Below are 13,536 nucleotides of genomic sequence, written 5' to 3'. Positions count from 1 at the left end.
GAATTCAATGTCGGAGACAAGGTGTGGTACTGCAGCTTCACCCCACCACGACAGAACACTCCTCACCGTCTGTCCAAGAAGTTCCTGCCTCACTGGACTGGACCTCATGAGATTGTTGACAAACTGTCACCTGTGGCCTACCAAATCAAAATCAGGTCAGGGCGCAGTGACCCTGTGCTTTGATGGGTTCATCGAAACCAGATCAAGAGGCACTGGGGGCCCAGCCGACCAGAAATGGGGGAGGACCAAAGCCACTGACACTGACCAACTGTCCTACCCTCTACACTACATTAACACAACCCCAGACAATCTAGGGAAGCACCTAGTTAACTGTGCTAAACACAACATTAATGCTCTCTCCTCCACAGTCCTGCTAGAAAACCCCTAGTAGAGAGGAGCCACTCCAGATTTGTGTCACTGATTTTTAACCACCTGAGTTCCCTTTATGTCTCTCGTTTCTTCATTTTCTTCTCTTTTTTCTTGTTTAATTTGCCTTTCTAGTCCCATCCTCAGGGACTCGCATAGAATCATGCAATCTAAGCATAAGGCCTAAATTTAGGATTGACTCCAATCTCCAAATTGTTGTAATTGTTCTTGAAATTTTTCGTTTGCCCCTCAGGGCGACATGATTTCCAAATCTAATTTGTTTCCTTTGATTCTATTGCCAGGAAGATGATTGGCCTCGCCGTTCTGATCTTCTGCGTAATGGGGGTCACACCCCAGCCAGAAGTCGCGTCGCCGGGACCAGCATCGGGGATAGTACTCCACGAACAACCGGGGTTACTGATAACAAACTGTAAAACGCACACCCAAAAGGTGTACGTCTGACTTAATCCCCGCGAAGTTGTCAGAGCTCACTACACTCCCACAGCCTCCCAAACCACCTGGGCCGGTAGTCGTTGGACCCAGGAAATTCTTGCTCACGCCCAAGCAGATGTTACACACATGCTGCACCAATTGCAGAAAATGATGGTAACCCAAGCTGAACTTAGCGGGTACCACCGGCGTCCCAAACGATTTTTGGGCGCCTTGCTGGGGGCTGCCGCAGCTGTTGGAACTCTGTTCAATATTGGCATGAGTACCGCTAATTCCGTAAATTTGGCCACAGTAAGGCGACATGTGGGTGAAATTCAGGCCGAAATACCTAAAATCCGCCAACAGCTCGCAGTCCAGAGCCGTGCTTTACAAACTTTTGGAAAATCACTAAACGGAACTATTACAGTCCTTAACACGCATAGCACTCTCTTAAACCAAACAATCAAATCCATTAACAAGCTATTCTCGGTTATTCAAAGCGATTTAGCTCAAACGCAACTGTTAACCACTCTCATGGCTGACATGCTACGAGAAGTGAGCTCCTCAGTCGATAATCTGGCTATGGGTAGAATTCCACATTACCTGATACCCCTAAGTCTAGTTCAAAACGTCCTGACTTCTGCCACTACGGGCCCCACTAGCCCAATCCAAGCTCACCTCGCTTTTTCTCTGGGCAGTGCTATTCCCTTACACGTGGATCCAGAAGCAGGCGACCTAGCCTTTTACTTAGCCTACCGATAATTGACACCGCCAACATTTATTGTCTCAAAGATGTCGTAAACGTTGGATTTTGGCAAGGAGACACCTATGTCAAAATTCATACCCCTGACGTCATTGCGTACCACGATAATAACGAGCAGTTGTATTTGGCCCCTAACCTAAAAATGTGCACTCTTACCAAAGAGATATATTATCTGTGCCCTAGTAAGCCCTTCGTTCGCGATAACACTGACGGCATCTGCGGCCTGGAATCGGTTAGACCTGATACCAGCTGTCCCGCCGAAGCTACGCCACGGGCCCAAGTTGAGGCAACCCAAGTTGAACTTGTCGGTAACCGATGGTTAGTTAACACCCCCGTGCGTACCGCTACACTTACGTACGACCAGCACGACACCGCCACTCGCATTAACCTTCCCGATCAAACTTTGTGGATCACTGTCCCTAAGGGCTCGATCCTTCACATTGACGATTTGGCCTTGTACCATCTTCCCGAGGACGAGTATCAAACCGAACTGAAAATCTTACCATTTTTCAAGCAACATTCCTTTACCCTTGATCCTGAATTGGAACAAAGGATCAAGGAGGAAGGAACACAATTAATCGATTTGACCCCAGTCGACGACGCATTGGAGGCCATTGCACGCCTTCCTCCCCCTGGCTCTCCAATCATTCAGTCGTGGTCGGCTGCCGATACGGCTCTTTGCATTTCTACTATTGTTGGCTACGTTGTAACTTTGACGCTTGCCTATCTCCTCCACAAGAGAGTGACCGCCATCCGAGAAGCAGGTAACAAATGCATACCCGGCAATCGACGCATTTTCTGACGCGAAGAGGACCAAGAACCTGAGAATTCGTTAACCTTAATCGAGCTGCCCCCGGCATCGCCTGCCATCCTCACGTTTACGATTAGCCAAATAAATTGATTGTCGCAACCCTTATTAAGGTTCCCCTCAACTGTCAAGTGTTTCTAACCCGATTATGCCAATTTGTCTAATACCTTCACCAGAATTCAGTCTGTGATGGAAATGTTGTTTTTGCCTTGTGTGTGCCTGTTCTTTTCTTTGACTGCCTCTTCTTCCAGTGTCTGCCGATGGTCACTCCAGCGACATCACCATCCAAATGGGGGACTGTAGGAACTCAGCCATATTCTAAGCGGAGTTAAAACCAGCAGTCATGAAAGCCTCATTGAGCCCATCCGTCTCCTTCTTAATTAAGTATCGCCCAGAGCTTAATTCCAATACACACTCTCCTTCCAACTTTATAAAACAGAGGACAGGTTGTAACCATCCGTTAATAAGTTATGGCCCATCGGGAAAATCCGGCCATTTGTTCCTCACATGACTATGTTATTTAACTTGAACCCAATAAAAGAAAGACACATGTGTGTCTCTTCGGGCGCGTGATCCTCCCCCCCCCCCTTTCCTCGTGCTGTAAAAAGAGATAATACTCGTATTGTTTCGATACAAAAAGCCAGCACGATTTTCGGACTTTTCACGTTTAAAAGTGTGTTTGCTCTAATGTTTTGTTGCTAATAGTTGTGTATGTTTTACTACGTATGTAAGCAAGTATGTTCACTATGGGGTGCATGTAAATGAAACGTCGTAGCGTGTGTAACGCATGTAATTAACTGTATTTGATAAAGGCTGTGATGTTTGATGTCAAACTAAAGCTATAAGGCTTAAGAGAACATTGGTTTAAATGATAAAACTGTATCTGCAAATAGTAGTTAATTACAGAGCTTTATTGATTTTTGATAACAGTAAAGTAAAGTTTTATGTCACGGGTCTTCCCCTCCCTGTCGGAGACAACAAGGGAAAAGAGGGAGGGTAGACTTGCGAAGTAGCTGTGCCATTGGACAGTCACAGAGTGGGCTGGTCTAAATTCCGGCCACTATAAAACTACGAAGAGGTAAAAAATTTTTTTTTTGGTCTTTCGTTTGGCTTCACGAGGGGTTTCTACGCACAAACTTTGCGTTGCACACTTCCCGTCTTTACAACACGCCTGCCGGACATCGCTCTTGGAAGAACTACCCGTGTAAAGCCTGCGTCTGTCCGCTGTTACATCACTAAGGCAACGAGACCCGTTCACAGGAGCTCCAGCTGCTTCTGTGCATGTTTGCGACTCGCATGAACTCAGTCTGACCCTGTTCTGCTCGTATAACCGCTTTCCCGGGAACACTCGGACGCAGCCCCATCTAGCAGTAGGGTCAGTCATTCAACTTCTCTGAACTCTTACTTCCTAAGTCTCGTAATTCTGCTTGAGCAGCAACTGGAGGAATTCCCATTCGCGCTTCCCGAAACTTCCCGCGCGCTGACATCAAATTCTCCGTCACCGGGACAGGGAGTCCCACGCTCCAGAAGACGAAGGAAAACCCTCTCCAACAAAGGACATCCCCGCCACGTCAACGCACTGCAACCAATCGGCTTCGCCGGAGTTTCCCTCAACCAGCTGATGAGTGTGACTGGTCAACAAAACGCAAGTAACACAAACAACGTTCACTCCTTGCTGAAGCTGGTGTTAAATTTAAGTAATAAACCTTAGTCAGTTTCTCTGCTTGGTGGTTTTCTCAGGTTGCAATGCTAAGAACTTAGCAAGTGCGAGACGTTTGGGACTCTTTGTTGTTCATCCTCAGTCATTCACCCATTCCAGAACTATGTGTGTGTGTGTGTGTGTGTGTGTGTGTGTGTGTGTGTGTGTGTGTGTATCTGTAGGTTTGTCCTGTAGAGTAGTGTACTGTGTGTTTAGCTTAATAAACTTGTGTTTCATTTTAAGATCCTTGTCGGAGTTGTATGTGTTTCTAAGTTACTGCCTCAGCTATATGGTCTTGCTACCTTTCTTGTATAAATACTGAAATCCTGTTTTATATTATTATTGTTGGCCACGTAGTAATATAACATAGATTTACTAAAGCTAAAATCACGCTGCTTACTTCTATTAGGGTGGACCAATAGATGACGTAAGTGTACGTGTTAACCTGTTTCTGACTGTGAGTCAGTCATTTGAATCTTCTGATTCGAATCCCCAAGAATTAATTTGAATTAATTCGAATTTATGAGCTAATTCTTAGAGTACCGGACATATTAGATAGTTCAGGCACTACAATTTTCTCACATATTTGTTAGCAAACTGGCAATCCTCTGCCCATCTGTGCTCCTAAAGAACTGGACCTTTGTTAGATGCTGGTTTTGTACCAAATCATAATTACAGTCATCTGTTGACATCACCTGGTTCCAATCATTATTTGAGTTGATATTATTATTTGACCAATTTACCTAAATACTAGCCCTAAATTGCTCCGGTGCCAACTTTTTTTGAAAGAAGTTGAAAGAACCAAACTTTGAATTTGTCTTTATTTTGAAAACAAAAAAATTAATAAAAAACAATGTAAATTAATCAGGAACACATTTAATAATGTTTGTTGCATTGTCTGTAATGAAATACAAGTCAAAGTAAATTTTGAAATCACTACATTTTTATTTTCCTTTACCATACTGTCTTAACTTTTTTGGATTTTGGCTTGTAATTACATATTGGTTTGAAGATTTCATTAGTAATTATGATTAAAAATGTAGTCTGAAAAGTATAGAAATATCAGAGATGTAAAAATCTCAAAATAAATAAATTGCTTTCAAAAACATTTTTTATTTAATAGCCTGCAAAAGTACATTAGTTCATATCTTCTTAAAGAGATAGAGCATCCAGAAATGAAAATTTACTCCCACTTTACGCCTTTACTCTAAACTTCACAGCTTTATTAGGTTTGTTTCTTTATTCTCTTGAACACATAAGAAGATATTTTGAAGAAAGCTGAAAACCTGTAACTATTGTAACTACTTTTCTAACGGAAAAACAATTACTATAGAAAACAATGTTTATGGATTTCCATCTTTCTTCAAGATATCTTCTTTTGTGTTTAACAGAAGAAAAAATTCGGGTGAGTAAATGATGACAGAATTTTTATTTTTGGGTAAACCATCCATTTAACTAATGAGAAATCCTCTGAATTTCAGGAGCTGGTGTAATCTTTAGGTATGATGGGTATCACCAGGTAGAAACAAAAATAAATGCAGAATAATTAGTGAATATGTTTGTTGGCTAAGAAGGATTGGTTGTTGTTCTGCTGTCTAATGTTGTTTGGATTATTTTGAATAAAAATTCAACAAATTTCTCTTCCTGACAAACTAATTCATAATCTTGAATTGATTTTGCCAGCAATTATATTCAAAGAGTAATAGTGCTGAATTTTCCAATCTTTTCTCTTCAGGAAAGGTGTTGATCATTGGTGGCAGTATCGCTAACTTCACAAATGTAGCAGCTACTTTTAAGGTAAGACTACACTGCTTGATATCGTCTTGACATACTCACAACTTTTAGAGCACATTATTTTTCTTTACACCATGCTTGCTTTATCAAACTCATCAGGGTATTGTGAGAGCTATCAAAGACTACCAAGGGCCTCTAAAAGAACATGCAGTTACCATCTTTGTGCGACGTGGAGGTCCAAACTACCAGGAAGGATTGAGAGTGATGCGTGAAGTTGGTAAGTATTTTAGTTTTTTGGGGTGCACAATAAAATTATATTCTGATATTTCATTTAATTTAGTTAAATGAAAAATGCTCAAATGCATGCACATTAATCTAAATGGGTGCTCAGCCAAATAACAAATATTCAAAACGGAGGCAACACCAAAGCTCACTATCAGAAGAGCCGGTGTGCTCAAAATGTCACATGCTTTGTGATAGCTTTTTTAGGTTAATAAATTTAAATTTTTGTAGCTTTGGTTTTGCCACCTTTATTTAATTTAAACACTTTTCTTCAACCCACACCATACCACATTCAGTATATAGGTTGTATGAATGTTGACACAAAAATCAGCTTATTTGTTTTCTTTGGCAATATTGTATCAGGAAAAGCTATTATTGCTTGTAATTGGTATTGGTATGTTAGTGCATAAACCAATTCAATAATACATATGCTCATTGCTCAAATTTAAAAATAAAAAGAATCTTACTAAACTTGCATCTACCCTGTTTTTCTTTTATGTAGTATTAAATGTGTTCTGCAGTTTATTTGATCAAAATAAATAAATCAATAAAGAAGTACTATTGAAGAAGTGAATATAATAAATATATATTTTTTATTGTTATGTATAATTAAAATAATATATAGGAGAAACAAAATGTTAATAAAATGTTAAGTAGGCTGACGAGTCATCTGGGGGGTGGGGGGCGGTATCATATGAATTACGGGAGTTTTCTGGGTGAAATAACAAAATGGGAGGGTGGTGGGAGATGGGTGTGAAATTCGAGAGACAGTAAAATAATATATATATATATATATATATATATATATATATATATATATATATATATATATATATATATATATATATATACATACACACACACACTCACCGGCCACCTTATAATGTACACCTTACTAGTATCGGGTTGGACTACCCTTTTTGGAAATATTCCTCATAGATTTTGGTCCATATTGACATGATAGCATCACGCAGTTGCTGCAGATCTCTCAGCTGCACATCCATAATGTGAATCTCTCGTTCCACCACATCCGAAAGGTACTCTATTGGATTAAGTTCTGGTGACTGTGGTGGCCATTTGATTACAGTGAACTCATTGTCATGTTCAAGAAAGCAGTCTGAGCTGATTCATGCTTTATGACATGGTGCGTTATCCTGCTGGATGTAGCCGTCACAAGATGGGTACACTGTGGTCATAAAGGGATGGACATGGTCAGCAACAATACTCAGGTAGGCTGTGGTGTTGACCTGATGCTCAGTATATATATAAAGGTGTACTATATAAGACAACAGTGCTGCACAGATTACATGTTTTGTGTAATTACAGTGCAGTCTTTGCAATTTATTGATAGCCAACTAGCAAGTAACACTATTTCTTATACTTGACAATGATGATTTTAAATCTTATTTGACTCAGGGCAAGTGTTAAATTTAGACCCTGAGTGTATTGTTTTGTAGGTCTAATTTACAATATGAAATTACAAGTAATCTTATTTTCTGTATCTTCTTGTTACTTTGTTTCCTTTTTGTTGCAATAGGAAAGACTACTGGTATTCCCATTCATGTCTTTGGCACAGAAACACATATGACTGCTATTGTTGGCATGGCACTGGGTCATCGACCAATTTCCAATCAGCCTCCAGTGGCAGCACATACTGTCAGTTTCCTGTTGAACAGCAATGCTAGTGCTGCTGTAAGTGTGTTTTTTGTGGTTCACCCAAAATGTTGTTAACTTTCTATACAAATTCATTCTTTATAGTTATTTGTGAGACATGCCAGTATTTATATTTATGTATTGTCTACATTAACACTCATATTTTAGAAAATCTAATGTGCATCCGGAAAGTATTCATAGCGCTTCACTTTTTCCACATTTTTTATGTTACAGCCTTATTCCAAAATGGATTACATTCATTAATTTCATCATAATTCTACACACAATACCCCATAACAACAATGTGAAAAAATCACATGTACATAAGTATTCACAGCCTTTGCTTAATATTTTGTTGATGCACATTTGGCAGAAATTACAGCCTCAAGTCTTTTTAAATATCATACCACAAGCTTGGCACACCTGTCTTTGAGAAATTTTGGCCATTCCTCTTAGCAGTACCTCTCAAGCTCAGGTTGGATGGGAAGCGACGGTGTACAGCCATTTTCAGATTTCTCCAGAGTTGTTCAATAGGATTTAGGTATGGGCTCTTTCTGGGCCACTCAAGGACATTCACTGAGTTGTTCTAAAGCCACTCCATCGATATTTTGGCGGTGTGCTTTGGTCATTGTCCTGCTGGAAGATGAACTGTTACCCCAGTCTGAGGTCAAGAGTACTCTGAAGCAGGTTTTCATTCAGGATGTCTCTGTACATTGCTGCATTCAACTTTCCCTCTATCCTGACTAGTCTTTAAGTTCCTGCTGCTGAAAAACATCCCCACAGCATGATGCTGCCACCACCATGCTTCACTGTAGGGATGGTATTAGCCTGGTGATGAGCTGTGCCTGCTTTTTTCCAAATGTACCACCTGGCATTCACTCCAAAGAGTTCAATTTTAGTCTCATTAGAGCAGAGGTCTCTTATGGTCTGAGAGTCCTTCTGATGCCTTTTGGCAAATTCCAGGCGGGGAGTGGCTTCCGTCTGGCCACTCTACCATACAGGCCTGATTAGTGGATTGCTGCACAGATGGTTGTCCTTCTGTAAGGTTCTCCTCTCTCCACAGAAGATCGCTGGAGCTCAGACAGAGTGACCATCAGGGTCATTATTGATCACCTCCCTGACTAAGGCCCTTCTCCCCGATCACTCAGCTTAGATGGCCGACCTGGTGGTTCCAGACATCTTCCACTTACGGATAATGGAGGCCACTGTGCTCATTGGAACTTTCAGAGCAGCAGAAATTTTTCTGTAACCTTCCCCTGCCTTTTGCTTTGAGACAATCCTGTCTCGGAGGTCTTCTGTCATTCCCGGGACCTTATATAGACAGGTGTATGCCTTTTCAAATCATGTCTAATCAACTGAATTTACCACAGATGAACTCCAATTAAGCTGCTGAGACATCTCAAGAATGATCAGTGGAAACAGAATGTAGCAAAGGCTGTGAATACTTGTGTAAATGTAATTTTTCAGGTTTTTTATTTTAAATAAATTTGCAACAATTTAAAAAAAAACATTTTTTTTCACATTGTCATTATGGGGTATTGTCTGTAGAAGGAGAAAATAAATTAATTTAATGCATTTTGGAATAAGGTAAAAAATGTGGAAAAGTGAAGCGCTATCAATACTTTCCGAATGCACTCTAAATTAATGAGATTGACTGTGCTTACCAATAAATTTATTAAGTGGATCAGATGTTTCTATCACTCAGAATGACCAATTATTTAGCATTTTGTTGTACATAACTTGGCATAAAATATAATGATTAACAGAACATTAATCATTTTATATGAGAAGTACCATCCTGTCATGAAAGTAATGAAGAGATTGAACAAAAAGGCTGCATTTCGCAAAAAAATCATTTGTATTCAAATAGAATTTTTTTTGTAAAAGAATAACTCAAATATAAATTTGAGATTGTTATAGCTATGGAATTGTTCTCATCTATTTACTTTTTTATCAGTTAAGTGATTTTGAGAGATTTTATTAATGTAGCAGAGTGTATATGAACAGGAAAGCTGACAAAGAAAAACTATACAGAGTGATTTAACCTTCTATTATTTGCGATCTGTGTATTTGAAACTTTTTTGACCCTGTTCACACCGTTGTCTACTTCTGATCACATCAATGAAAACACATCCTAATACCAGATACAAATGACATTAAATTGAAGTGACTAATATAATAATAACTGTTGTCATTAATTTGGTGTGTAAAATCAAGTTTTTCCAGTTGACGTATGACTTATGTTTGAGCAGCGCTTCCAAAGTAAACAATTCCTTTTTGTTTTTTCAGACAACAGCAAGAACCAGAAATACTTCATTGTCTGAACACAAAGTGACCTGTAGTGTCACAGATGTCATGACACCAACAGCAGGTGCTCCACCAGGTATTTAGAGCTCAGTTGATGTATAAAACCATCACAGCAACTTCACCCTCACCAGTGACTTTGCATTGATTTTGAATTTTGCATAGATTTTTTTTAACTGTTGTTCAGTTATAGGTGGGCTAAGTAAAATGTTTAAGCTCAACTGCATAATTAAACATGGATTAATCATCACATATAATTTTTGATTTTCTTGCCCTTTTTTTAAAATAGGCAAGCCTAAATAACTTTATCATTGCTCTCAACCAGGTCATCTACCAGTCGTTTAGCAGCTGGTTCACCACAAACAATTCATGTTCAGAAAAGAGAAGAACAAAAATCTAGTTATCATAAACATTATACATTGGTTGCATTTTTAGAAAGCTAGATTTTACCGCTTATGAATGTCCCAAGTAGCTATATTTCTACACACTCCCCACTGGTTGTAATAACAACTGGTTGTAATTCATTATTTGTTAAGCATTAACTCTACATTAATATAAGTTAGTAAGCAGTTTATAACTGACCCTACAAATGTTGTGTTCTTGACTTAAACACATTTATATTGTTATGTTTATATTATTTACAATATCAACATCATTATTTACAAATCATTTGTATTTAAGAGTCATTGGTGGTTTTAAGATAATTCAGAATGAGTTAGTAAATGATAAAAAAAACTATTCAAATCAACATTTATATGTGTTATTATTTAGGCATATAGTAATGATTACTATGTATGATAGTAAATGCTTTAACACAAATTCATGCAGTTTTGTGTTACCAAAAACAAATCAACAAATAATCAATCTTGTTTAACTTTACATTTAGAAATAGTAGGTATTTTATTGATTGGCTGTAACCCAGATATTTTAATTTTTAAGGACATTGTACAGTGTTTACTATATTAAGTACAGTTAAAATCAGTATGGCAACTGTTTATGAATCAAGTAGTTAAGTTTAAGTTAAATAAAATGTAAATCTAACTGGTTGTTTTGACAGACTAAATCCTCACAGGGTCTTGTATAATCTCACCTGGCATTATATGGTCCTTGGCACAAAATTTAATATTTACACAAAACACTTAGATTTGAGGTTAAATATTTTATTAAGTCTTTTAGAGTAAGACTTCTACAAAGAAAAAACTTTAACAAAAACTCCCGTTATAATTACTGAAGCAGTGAAATGAGTCTCCATAATACCTGCACATTATCTGCACCCTATAATGAGTAAATTTGTGTCACTCCTTTACTAAAAACACTCCTTTAAAGTATCATAACAAGAATGATTATTTGCTATGAATCCTATGTGTTTATTATCTTAAAATTCATTACCACATACAAAACATTTGTTCTGGCACCAAAATGAACACTTAAATACAATCACACACAATCAATACACTGAAGGCCTTTGGTTTCATTCTAAAATAGTGGTGTTGTATAAATTTGTATAAATTTGTGGGTGTATTTGTATAAATACACAGTGCTGTTTTGAAACCAATGATCAGCTTTTTTAAGGCACTAAAACATTTACTTACTCCAACTTATTACATATATATATGTTATAACATATTTATCTTTGTTTTTCATTTTTTTGTCCTGTAACTTTTTTTTTAGATTAGTTTCACTTTTATTTTCTCTCTTTTTTATTTATGCTATCATGTTTTCTTTCTCTGTTTATCATCATAATTAGTTTCCACACTTTGCGATTCATGGTCTGGTAAAGTAATGTTAAATGCAGCAGTTAAAGGTAAGAATTCAGGGTGATCAAAAATTTTCGTGTGTTTCTTTGCACAGTGTCTTATTTTGGCATGGCAGTGGTTTTTAATGAACTATGCAATAGGTACTTCTGGTCCTCTGATTTCATTCTTAAATATTGTTGAAATTTCGAATGAAAGAAGAGGAGAATTTTAATGTGTTTTACTACTCTTGAATGTTCTTTTGGTTTATTTGCCAAATTGGACCTGAGACGTACGTTTGGTGTATTTTATACTCGTTTTAGCCCAAATTTGTTGGAGCCCAAATCCATTTTCAGTTGTTCTGGCTGCCACTGCAACATTGTGCCTGGATTTAAACTTTGAATTGACTACAAAACCGTTAGAAAAGTACATTCTATAAAGTATAGATATGCAATTATGGAGGCAGCCACGCAGTACGTCACATTGTGCATGTGCACTTCAGTGTGCTTGACGTAGTCTATACATGACATCACTGCAGAAATGCCAACTGGCCCAGCCAGGACTCAAACCAGCAACCTTCTTTCTGTATGTTGTGTATGTATATATATATATATATATATATATATATATATATATATATATATATATATATATATATATATATATATATATATATATATATATATGAAGAGTTCAGATGCAAAAACCGCAAAACCCCACTTTCACCAAACATGAGATAATGACATTGAGTGAATGCTTTAGGCACGTAGTACACCATCAACAAATATTTTTGCTTAAAATCATCTAAATCGCAGCATCAGCACATTCAGAAATAACAGTTTGTTGGCAAAAGCCTCTAAATGCCACTTGCCTTTGACAGCAAAAACCGCTATGTCCCGAGAACCAATCAGAAGACGCGAATCGAATCATATGTGTTTAATGTAGCAGCGCACTGACATGCCGGCTTTTATGGGGAGGCTTTCGATTAAGATTTTAAAAGACTAATTAAAAGAGTTTGATGAACTGGATGAGACTGTCCGACTGTCAGTGAATAGCAAATTAAAACGTCCCAATTTTTTAAAAGATAAATATAGTGTATAAAAACCAAACATTATTTGTATTCCTTCATGATACCTATACATCTTATAAGCTTTTTATATTAATGGGCAATGCACAGATATTGATGTTTCATAATGTGTTTACACAACATTATTTGAATCTATCAAGCTTAGTTTACAATGTTTGCAATGTTTGCATTGTTCTACTTACAATAAATCTAAATCCCAAATATCATAAATGACAACAAATTAAGATTTAATTAATGTCAGTTTTAATGTTATTGATTAATGCACTTGCTTGATAGATTTCATTCATTTTCCTTCTGCTTTTTCCCTGGTTTATCAGAGCGGAATGAACCGCCACTTACTTGACAGATTTATGTCTTTTTAATTTTAGGTGGTTTGTGTAATGTGTTTTATGTTTGTTAAAATAATTTCTAATTGCATCTTTTGTGATTTTTAACTAATTACACTGTCATGTCCCAATAGGTGGATTTAGAGGTTTTTGCAAAAAATAAGCACAAGTGGATTTAGCTGGTTTTGACACAAAAGAAAATCTACCTTGTTAAATACCAAAGAATTGTCTAAAGTGACATTTTTGAAAAAAAAGTTATTTATATATACCTTTTCATTATCTATAAAATGAAACTTCTGAACCTAATCAGAGGAGCCTGATAGAAAATGCTCATTTACAAGAAAAGAGGTCT

Source organism: Danio aesculapii, chromosome 12 (genome assembly GCF_903798145.1).
Source record: "Danio aesculapii chromosome 12, fDanAes4.1, whole genome shotgun sequence".
NCBI classification, from domain to species: Eukaryota; Metazoa; Chordata; class Actinopteri; order Cypriniformes; family Danionidae; genus Danio; species Danio aesculapii.
This window is presented reverse-complemented; position numbering follows the sequence as displayed.